The sequence below is a fragment of the Eptatretus burgeri genome, chromosome 14, assembly GCF_056783735.1.
Source record: "Eptatretus burgeri isolate ZD-2024b chromosome 14, Ebu_testis_v1, whole genome shotgun sequence".
NCBI lineage: Eukaryota > Metazoa > Chordata > Myxini > Myxiniformes > Myxinidae > Eptatretus > Eptatretus burgeri.
The window spans coordinates 28647212-28656797 of NC_140974.1; positions in this window are offsets into that span (position 1 = coordinate 28647212).

Consider the following 9586-nt stretch of genomic DNA (forward strand, 5'->3'; position numbering starts at 1 on the left):
TTTTTTTTTTTTGAATGAGGCTCACTTGGCTGTGCCTGGATAGGTTTGAGGATACAGGAGAGTAGCAGCTGAAATGCGAATCTTATCCAGGGTTCCTCCTGATGACTTCATCATTGCTTTTTGCTTGTTCTGGTTTCTATTGATGACTCCAATGCAGGACTGTACACATTTGGTCTTCCATTTGATTTGAATTTATTTTAATCCCATTCTAAATTCAATTGAATAATAATGAAAAACGTCATGGGTCAGGGTCAGGTGTCCGATCAAAGCAGGGTTGCATCAAAGCGGGACGTCTTGGTACTTGTTCATCACTGCCAGCAGTTATAAAGTGGCAGTCCTAATTATCTTTCTTATTAATTATGTAACACCAGTATGCAAATGCCGCACAAAATACACGACACAAAACTACACAAACACCACACAAAACAAGTTCTGGTGAGGGTCTGTAATCTCTGATTGCTCTTTTGAGCTTTGAATGGATCACTTTTCATGATAGAGAAAGAGAATGACTTTCCAAACTTCAACAATCATTTTAGACGTTATAACTCAGCGGAGGTGCGAGAAATTGTCACTTTCATGATCATTGTTCTTTCACGTGTTGTGGTCAGAAGGATTGTTGTCCATTTCATGATTATTGTCCTTTTAAGTGTTGTGGTCAGAAGGATTGTTGTGCCTTTGAAGATTAATGTCCTTTTAGGGATTATGGTCCCCATAAGGATTATCATCCTTTTAACGATTGTGGCCTGGTCTCATAACGGGAGACTGCAATAGGTGGTCCCTTGAAGGATTATGGTTCCTTTGATGATTGTGGTCTGGCCTCATAACAGGAGATTGCAAGAGGTGGTTCCTTGAAAGATTATGAACCCTTTAAGGTTCGTGATGCTTTTAAGGATTATGTGGTTTCTTTAAGGATTGTTGACTTTTTAAGGATCATGGAGTCCCTTTTAAGTTCCCTTAAAGGGTCATGTGGTTCGGCACAGCAGTCACTTGTGGATCCAGGAGAGCAGGATGGAGTCGGAGCCGAGACTGTCAGCCGGTCTTGGCTGTCGTGGACCTCAATAACTGAGTCGTGAGATTCCTGTGACAACCTCAGAGTGGCCTCTTTTGTTTGGGTAACTGAAGGGATGTAACATTTATGGCAAACCACCTGTTATAACCCTTGTTTCGGTAGCACCAAAGCTCTGTAACAGATTATGGTAGATCAGATAATCAGCAATTATGATTTTTAAAGAGCTCCTTTGCAACCACATCATTACAGACGTGACAGCTGCTTTATGTCTCTTTGGAAAAGTGTCAAGCTCCGTAATGCAGCACCTCATGGGGACATCGCAATGATGCGTCTTCGTTAATACTGGGATTCTTCTTCATCAGGTGGTGGCGAGTTCAGAGGTGAGCAAACCTAGTTGAGAAGTTATATATGTCACATATTGTATCGATATGGATACAAATTGTTTGGTTCCACTTTGAGAGTCGACATTTCCTCCCCCAATGCACAATGTGTGGACTCATCCAGGAGAGCGCGGATGGGGGCGCGGGAGAGAAGGCGCCATGTTGGGAATAGATTAAAGTTGAAGAAATAACTGGAATCTTTCGGTCAGTGAATATTACAATCAACATTATAAAGTAGTAGTGACCGTCCGTCCTCAAACAACTCCCTTAGTTTTGGGGCGAGTCCCACCAAACCTTCTGCCAAACGTTTTTCGGTCCCAGCCGATATCCTGAGGAGGTTTCATCACTTCCTCAGTACAATAATTATGATTTTGAGTTTTGATCCCAGATGTAACGTCAGAATGTCGTTTCTCTTCGTTTACCTCACGAGTGTTTTGTAATCTTGTATCTTGTTATATAAATGGGATATAATATTGTTAATTTGTGGTTGGAATGATGCTGTGTGGAATGAAAATACAGAGAGATTGAGTTAAAAAGAAAATCAGGAAATTAATGTGAGGGGTTACAACCGTGACATTCGCGGATTCTGTGTTTGCAGATTCGTCAATGTGACGTGATCGAAATACGTGAACTTCAGGCGTGCGGGAAGGGGGGGTGCTGAGGGCGCTGCAGCACCCCTAGCTGCGGGCAGGAGGGGCACAGCACCCCCTAGCTGCGGGCAGGATGGGCACAGCACCCCCTAGCTGTGGGCAGGAGGGGCACAGCACCCTCTAGCTGCGGGCAGGTGGAGCACAGCACCCTCTAGCTGCGGGCAGGAGGAGCACAGCACCCCCGAGCTGCGGGCAGGTGGAGCACAGCACCCTCTAGCTGCGGGCAGGAGGAGCACAGCACCCCCGAGCTGCGGGCAGGTGGAGCACAGCACCCTCTCGCTGCGGGCAGGAGCACAGCACCCTCTAGCTGTGGGCAGGAGGAGCACAGCACCCTCTAGCTGCGGGCAGGAGGAGCACAGCACCCTCTCGCTGCGGGCAGGAGCACAGCACCCTCTAGCTGTGGGCAGGAGGAGCACAGCACCCTCTAGCTGCGGGTAGGAGGAGCACAGCACCCCCGAGCTGCGGGCAGGTGGAGCACAGCACCCTCTCACTGCGGGCAGGAGCACAGCACCCTCTAGCTGTGGGCAGGAGGAGCACAGCACCCTCTAGCTGCGGGCAGGAGGAGCACAGCACCACCGAGCTGCGGGCAGGATGGGCACAGCACCTCCTGCCTGCAAAAAAATGACATTTTTATACCCTCGCTGAGGATCTCTAAGTCTTACTCACGTTGTTGTTCTTCATCTTCTTCTTGTGGACTTTTTGTTTCATAGCCTACTGTTTTCATCGAAACTTCCTGAAACTTGGCACATATATGTAAAAACTACTCTGCGCAGACAGTAACCATCAACGTTTTTGAAAATCCCTTCTAGAAAAAAAAGTTATGACGTCAAAATATCTCCGCTAATGGAAATCGCCTAAAAAATTATCTCCGAAACTAGGCAAGCTTTTTGAATTCTGTTTGCGGGAATCGAATAGGGCATTAGCAGAGATGAATTACCGCACATATGATACATCACTATGACGTCATATCCATTTTTATGACGTAATTCCTATTTTTTGACATTTTTTGTTTCACAACCCAGAGTTTTCATCGGATCTTCGTGAAACTTGCCATGTATATGCAGAAAGCCCACGCGCAGGCAGTAACCATCTCCGAATTTGGAAATTCTTCCTAGAAAAAAAGTTGACGTCATAATATCGCCGCTAATGGAAATCGCCTATACCATTATCTCCGAAACTAGGCAAGCTGTTTGAATTTTGTTTTGTTTTGTTTGAATTAGCACAGATAATTTATCGCAAACCTGATAAATCACAATGACGTCATATTCGTTTTTATGACGTCATCATTAAGAGGACGAGGATCTCAGCTCATTTGAGCTTGTTTTTTATATTAAATATATACATATTAAAACGATATAATAAAGAATTTTGCTTTGGGGAAGAAAATACAAGTTTAAAAAATGTGTTTGTTAGTGTTTTAGTGATCACAGACATGGAGATCTCTCGGAGAGAGACAGAGAATGGGGGGGGGGGGGGGAAAGAGAAATCGAGCTTATTTTTTCCCTGGCAAATACTGTCGCCGAGATTATAGACAGCACCTCAGCACCCCCACTCAAAATACCTTCCCACACTCCTGGTGTACTTCGTTCACCTCATGAGTGTTTGTTGTATTGTATTTCATTATATTAATGGTATAGTATTAATTTGTGATTGGAATGCTTTTTGAATGAAAATATAGAGAGATTGAGTTTAAAGGAGAATCAGGAAATTATGTGAGGGGTTCCACTCGTGACATTCGCGGATTCGATAAATATTTGTAGTTTCGCCGTTTTTAACCCAAGTCCTTCACGAATCGGCTGTCCAGCCCCTCGTGTGCATAGTACGGGTACCTCGCTAGTTAGATCTGTAAACGTGATGTGAAAATGAGAAAGCCCTCAAAGGAGAGAGGACCGTGCCGTCCCCAATGCGCTCCATGGAAATGAACAATGAGCTCACAGGTCATGATGGTGCTCCAGATCTCTCGATGGCTCCACGCTTCATCGTACACCCACTGTGTCCGGTACAAGCAGGAGATTCATCTGAATTGTACATTTCAAACATTTTCCGTTGGTTCAGAAATGTCTCATTTAGATGTCAAATAATAAATAATTGGTCACTCTCATTTGGGCCGAACACGTCTCTTACGTTTGGATGAAAATCTTAGTTTTGCATAATTTATCAGCAAGATGTATACACAAAGCCATTTATAATTCATTTAAACACTTTACTTCTGCCAAATAATTATTACCATGTTAGCGAAGGCAATCAGAAATGTCCCCAATGAAGACAATTCTGAAGCCATCGCAGTTTTGATGGCTCTCAGGAATTGCTGTCGACTAGTTTGTTTAAATAATATTAGTTCAGCGGATTTCCACTGTGGGTCTGAGAGAGCTTTCTGATCATTTTGAAAGACCTTCACTCAAATCCACCCATCACTCCAGTCCATTAAAACCGGTTCAGAGGTCCAATATCCCTAATATCTCCGAAAGTGCGAGTTCAAGATTCAGACTTCACCGGTGTGTATAATCCCTCCATTCTCCCGGTAAACGAGTACATACATGCACATGATCGCGAGTACGTGTATGCACATGAGTAGGTGTATATGATTAAGTGCACACCAGTACGTGCACACGAGTAGATCACGGGTACGTGTCTATGAGTAGGTGCACACGATTATGTGTATATGAGTACGTGTACAAGTAAGTGTATATGAGTATGTGCACACGATTAGGTGTCATTGTTTCAAAATTTCCCACGAGCCTCGGCCCTTTGTATAATCGTCCTGGAAACTTTGCGAGTGTGCTCTCACTTACTCTATTTGCCAGAAGATGTGGGATTGAAAAATTATGTCCAAGTACAACGGTTTTCCATAAACACACTGGTGTTTGGGACGAGACGATGCCAGGTGAAACATTGCTTCAACTTACGTGGGCCACGCTGTACTGATGACAGGTGCCATGTGGAGGTTGAGCACAATCTGCCTTGTGGGAATGGAAGCCAAAAAGGCTGTTTAGGATCACGCAAGATAATCTAAAATGCAAGTCTTAATCATTTGGCAGCTTAGTAGAGAACGGCTGAGAAAATGAGAGAGAATCCCAGCAGATTGCGTGTTTATTAATATCTCTGTTTGCCAGCTAGCAATACATGATTGTAGGAACCAGCGTGGCACCACGCTATGATTTCTGGTATAATCACATGTTGAGACGTTCCTCATAAGAATCCACTCAACGACTACTCCAGGTACTTGATGAATCGAACTTATTGCCATTTCGAGTTTCCCCAAACCGCTTGCACAAGACGAAGTAGCCACGTCGATCGTGACGGGTGCCAGCTCGGTTTGATGCGTCGTCGATCACGAGTGGTCATTGCATGGTACTTACAATATTTTATTATGACGTGCTAGTTATGCTCATTAAAAGTACTTGCATGGCAGCAGTTTAATTATTGCCACCATTTCCCATTCGGCTTTATTGCAACGACAATGTAGCTCAGACACGAGAAGATGCGAAATGCTGAAATGAAACGTTGAAAGCCATGTTTTTTTTTTCATTCGTTCCAGGGAAGTTATTGTTCAACGAGAAAGTGTAATACTTGTGAAACATGAAAACCACAAGCATGAAATTTAATACCCCATTAATACCTCGGCTCGACGGTGGCAGCTTCGGTGGGGGATCGTGCGTGCACACAAGCATTATATCATCAGGAAGGCAAAGCAAGCTGACAAGCCTAATGGCAGAGATGTATCCTTCCCATTAAGACGAAAGGAAGTTTGAGCTTTCCATGATTCATACAAGCCTGGGAATAATGGACTGTTTTGAGGCTCGGTTTTACTCTTGTCTTTGTCTCATCTGATTCCACAAATTAGGCCAAGTGTCTGTATATACTAGCCTTGTCCACGAACGGGATTTTCTTTACTTGGTTACCTGTTACCTGTCGCATGATGAGATGTTTCTCTCGTATTTCTGATTCCAAAGTGTAACTTCGGCAAAAGAAACTGCAAAGTGAGCTTGCACTAGGTGAGGTTGCCAATTCAAAACCGAGAACATTAACTACACCTGTTACGCCAAAGTAAGCACCAGGTCTCAACCCAAAGGACCTTCCCTGAACAACTACCCTGGAAGCACTGTATCAACGACAGCTAATCGTAACCCAGTCAGGTCCACTTGAAATATTGCACTCAGGGTGCCTTTCAGGTGTTAATATCGTAGGGTTAAAACTCCTTTGGCTGGTAGGGGAATAAAACGGAACGAATAAGTGCTGTGGGATTTGATTTGTCAATCAATACGTCACTTTGTTCACATGGCTCCATCAAAACTTGAAGAGCATTTGCACTTCATTTCATCACACACTGATAGCTGTGGCTATTCATCTTCGGTAATGGCAATTATGACGATTATGTTATCTGAGGCCTGACTTGAGAAATAAAACATATCTGAAACCATGTTTTCTTTTGGATCTGAAATGGGAAATTGATCAATTGATTTCGAGGGACGGTGTAAATTTTGTATAAATATCCTCAATGTATAGTTGGGATCTTTTATACCGCTTTCTTTATTTGTCCCACGTCCACCTGCCTTGTGCCGCTCTATTATGGTCAATGGGTATACCTTTCATCGTAAATCGTTGGATGATTGAAGGAAAAAGGAACTTTTAATGGCTAAAAATGCACAATGAACAGCCAAATGATATCCGGATCCACATACACTAACTGACAATTTTATTACAACCTGGCCACCCTTGATGATAGGAGGGAAACCACGGGGCAGGTCCTGCTCACCAGATTCTCTCAGCGAGGGAGCCTCGTCAGTGGAAGAGGCCAATGGGCCGACCACGTGCCTCATGGCTGCAGCAGGTTGATCAGCATCTCAAGGATATGGGGATGGGCCAGGCATCTGCCTGGAGGATAGCCAGATGGAGGCCCATGGAGTACTGGCGGAAAGTGGACGCAGCGACATGCTGCTCCGGCACATGTTCCCCTATCTGACCTGACCACTCTTTGTATGTGGCATAATCTTTAACTGCAGACTCAAATTCGGTTAATTATGTGGTTAATGAGATGAAGACATAAATTACCTAGGTTATGCCTGTGTTGTAATATCTCGATAACATTGGAAAGCTGTGAGAACAACAGGAAGGTTTACTTACTGTACCTTCAAAAAAAAATTAAAAAATAAATAATTGAACTGCATTTGAGAGAGGCATGTTATCAAGTACATGTTTGGGTAACACGTTTGGTACACGTTTGTACCAAACGTGTTACCCAATCGAGTATCGAGTACACGTTTGGGTAAGCTTAACGTTGTGTGTAAGCTCTCATACGAGCCTCGACAAGGTATACAAAAAAATAAAAAACACCTGTACCACAACAAACACTTCTTTAACAGCCCCACTTATTCCCGTTTTTATCCCAAGTCTTTAACGACCTGGCTGGCAAGGCATGGCATTCAGCAAAAAGTTGCTTGTGCAGGGATTTGTAATTTGTTCATGGTGCTGTAGATAACTCACCAAGTCTTCACGAAAGACACCGTAGGATCGATCTTTAACGTCCACCAAGCCTCAATGCTGCTGAATGCCCATCCGACACAAATTGATGAATCACCCTGCCTATGAGACACCAGGATGGCAGTTTATAGCTGGGAATGGATTGGAAGGCAGGCTAGACAGCTTAGAGTACCTGGAGGCCATCCTGCAATCTCTACCAGCTGCTCTCGACTGATTAACAAGCTCAAATGAGCTAAGATCCTCGTCCTCTTAATGATGACGTCATAAAAACGAATATGACGTCATTGTGATGTATCAGGTTTGCGATAAATGATCTGTGCTAATACCCGGCTTGATTCCCGCAAACAAAATTCAAACAGCTTGTCGAGTTTCGGAGATAATGGGATAGGCAATTTCCATTAGCGCAATATTATGACGTCACCTTTTTTTCCTCGGAAGAATTTCCAAAATCGGAGATGGTTACTGCCTGTGCGTGGGCTTTCTGCATATACATGGCAAGTTTCACGAAGATCCGATGAAAACTCTGGGTTGTGAAACAAAAAATGTCAAAAAATAGGAATGACGTCATAAAATTGATATGATGTCATCGTGATACATCACATCATCACACCATGCTGTATCATATGTGCGATAATTCATCTCTGCTAATGCCCTGTTCGATTCACGCAAACAGAATGCAAAAAGCTTGCCTGGTTTCGGAGATAATTTTTTAGGCGATTTCCATTAGCGGAGATATTTTGACGTCATAACTTTTTTCTAGGAGGAATTTTCAAAATCGGAGATTGTTACTGTCTGCGCAGGGTATTTTTACATATATATGCCAAGTTTCAGGAAGTTTCGATGAAAACTGTAGGCTGTGAAACAAAAAAGTCCACAAGAAGAAGATGAAGAACAACAACGTGAGTAAGACTTATAGAAGATCCTCCACAAGGATCTAAAAATTATCAAGGTCCTTTAATATTCTTTTCTGAAATTCTGTTGCATAACTGCATGATCAGCCTTGTGTTGGCTTCGTGATTACGGTAGCTGGCTTGGGATCTAAGGGTCCTGAGTTAGAGCCCCTAACCGTTGAATTAACACCAGGTGGGGTTGACTCAGCCTGTCATCCATCTGAGGTTGGTGAAATGAGTACCAGTGTATTGAGGTGATAACCGTTTGGGATAACCTGCATCGGAGTGGTGACCCATCAAGGACTTAACTCCTTGCCAATGAAACTGCCTTGGCAGGCAGCCCTATGTGCCTTTATGGTGTGAAATGAATGGTATTATTTAATGTATGATTATATTATGAACTAGAAGGGCACTTGGTGGAGTGCATACCTCCGTCCTGTAATGCCTGATCCATGAGAACATATCGGGCCCAATGCATTTTTGAAATATCATACTATATATCGTTTTTGGCCCAATCTCTCAATGGGGAAGAATCACTGAAAAAAATCTCGTGGTCGGATCCAGATCCCAATCTTCAACAAAATCTATTCAGTTCATCCTTGTCACACACCCAAACTGTCCTCCAAATTTCATCCTGATACGTTTTTTTTTTTTTGAGATATCCTACACACAGACAAACAACAAAACAAGAAAAACATGTCATGCAGAGCACGATACTTGCAAAATCCACCCCCACCCCTTCCCTAAAGGTTCCAAAGGTATGCAAATCTTGTTCAAATTTCAAGTCAATCAGATGAAAAATGACGATTTTAGAAATTTGAACCACTAGATGACCTTTGACCTTAAAATCAATAGGCTTCACAGTTGAGACTATCTCTACAATTTGGTGAAGTTTCGTGAAGATAGTTTTAAAATCATGACCAGTAGGCGATTGACAGATAAACAGACAGGATGACAAAATCGATTGACCAATTTCCTTGAAAATCTTTCGAATTTGCACGTAACAAACATGGATGAAAACATAACCTCCTTCCACCTGCTGTGGTGAAGGTAATTACGCTGTGTTGAAACTTTTCTTGGGTTTGCAATTATAAATAATATACCAAGTTCATTATAGAAGTAAATGCACTTATCATGACAATCTTTTGAAGTTAAGAAATCTTTTTATGGCTTTCA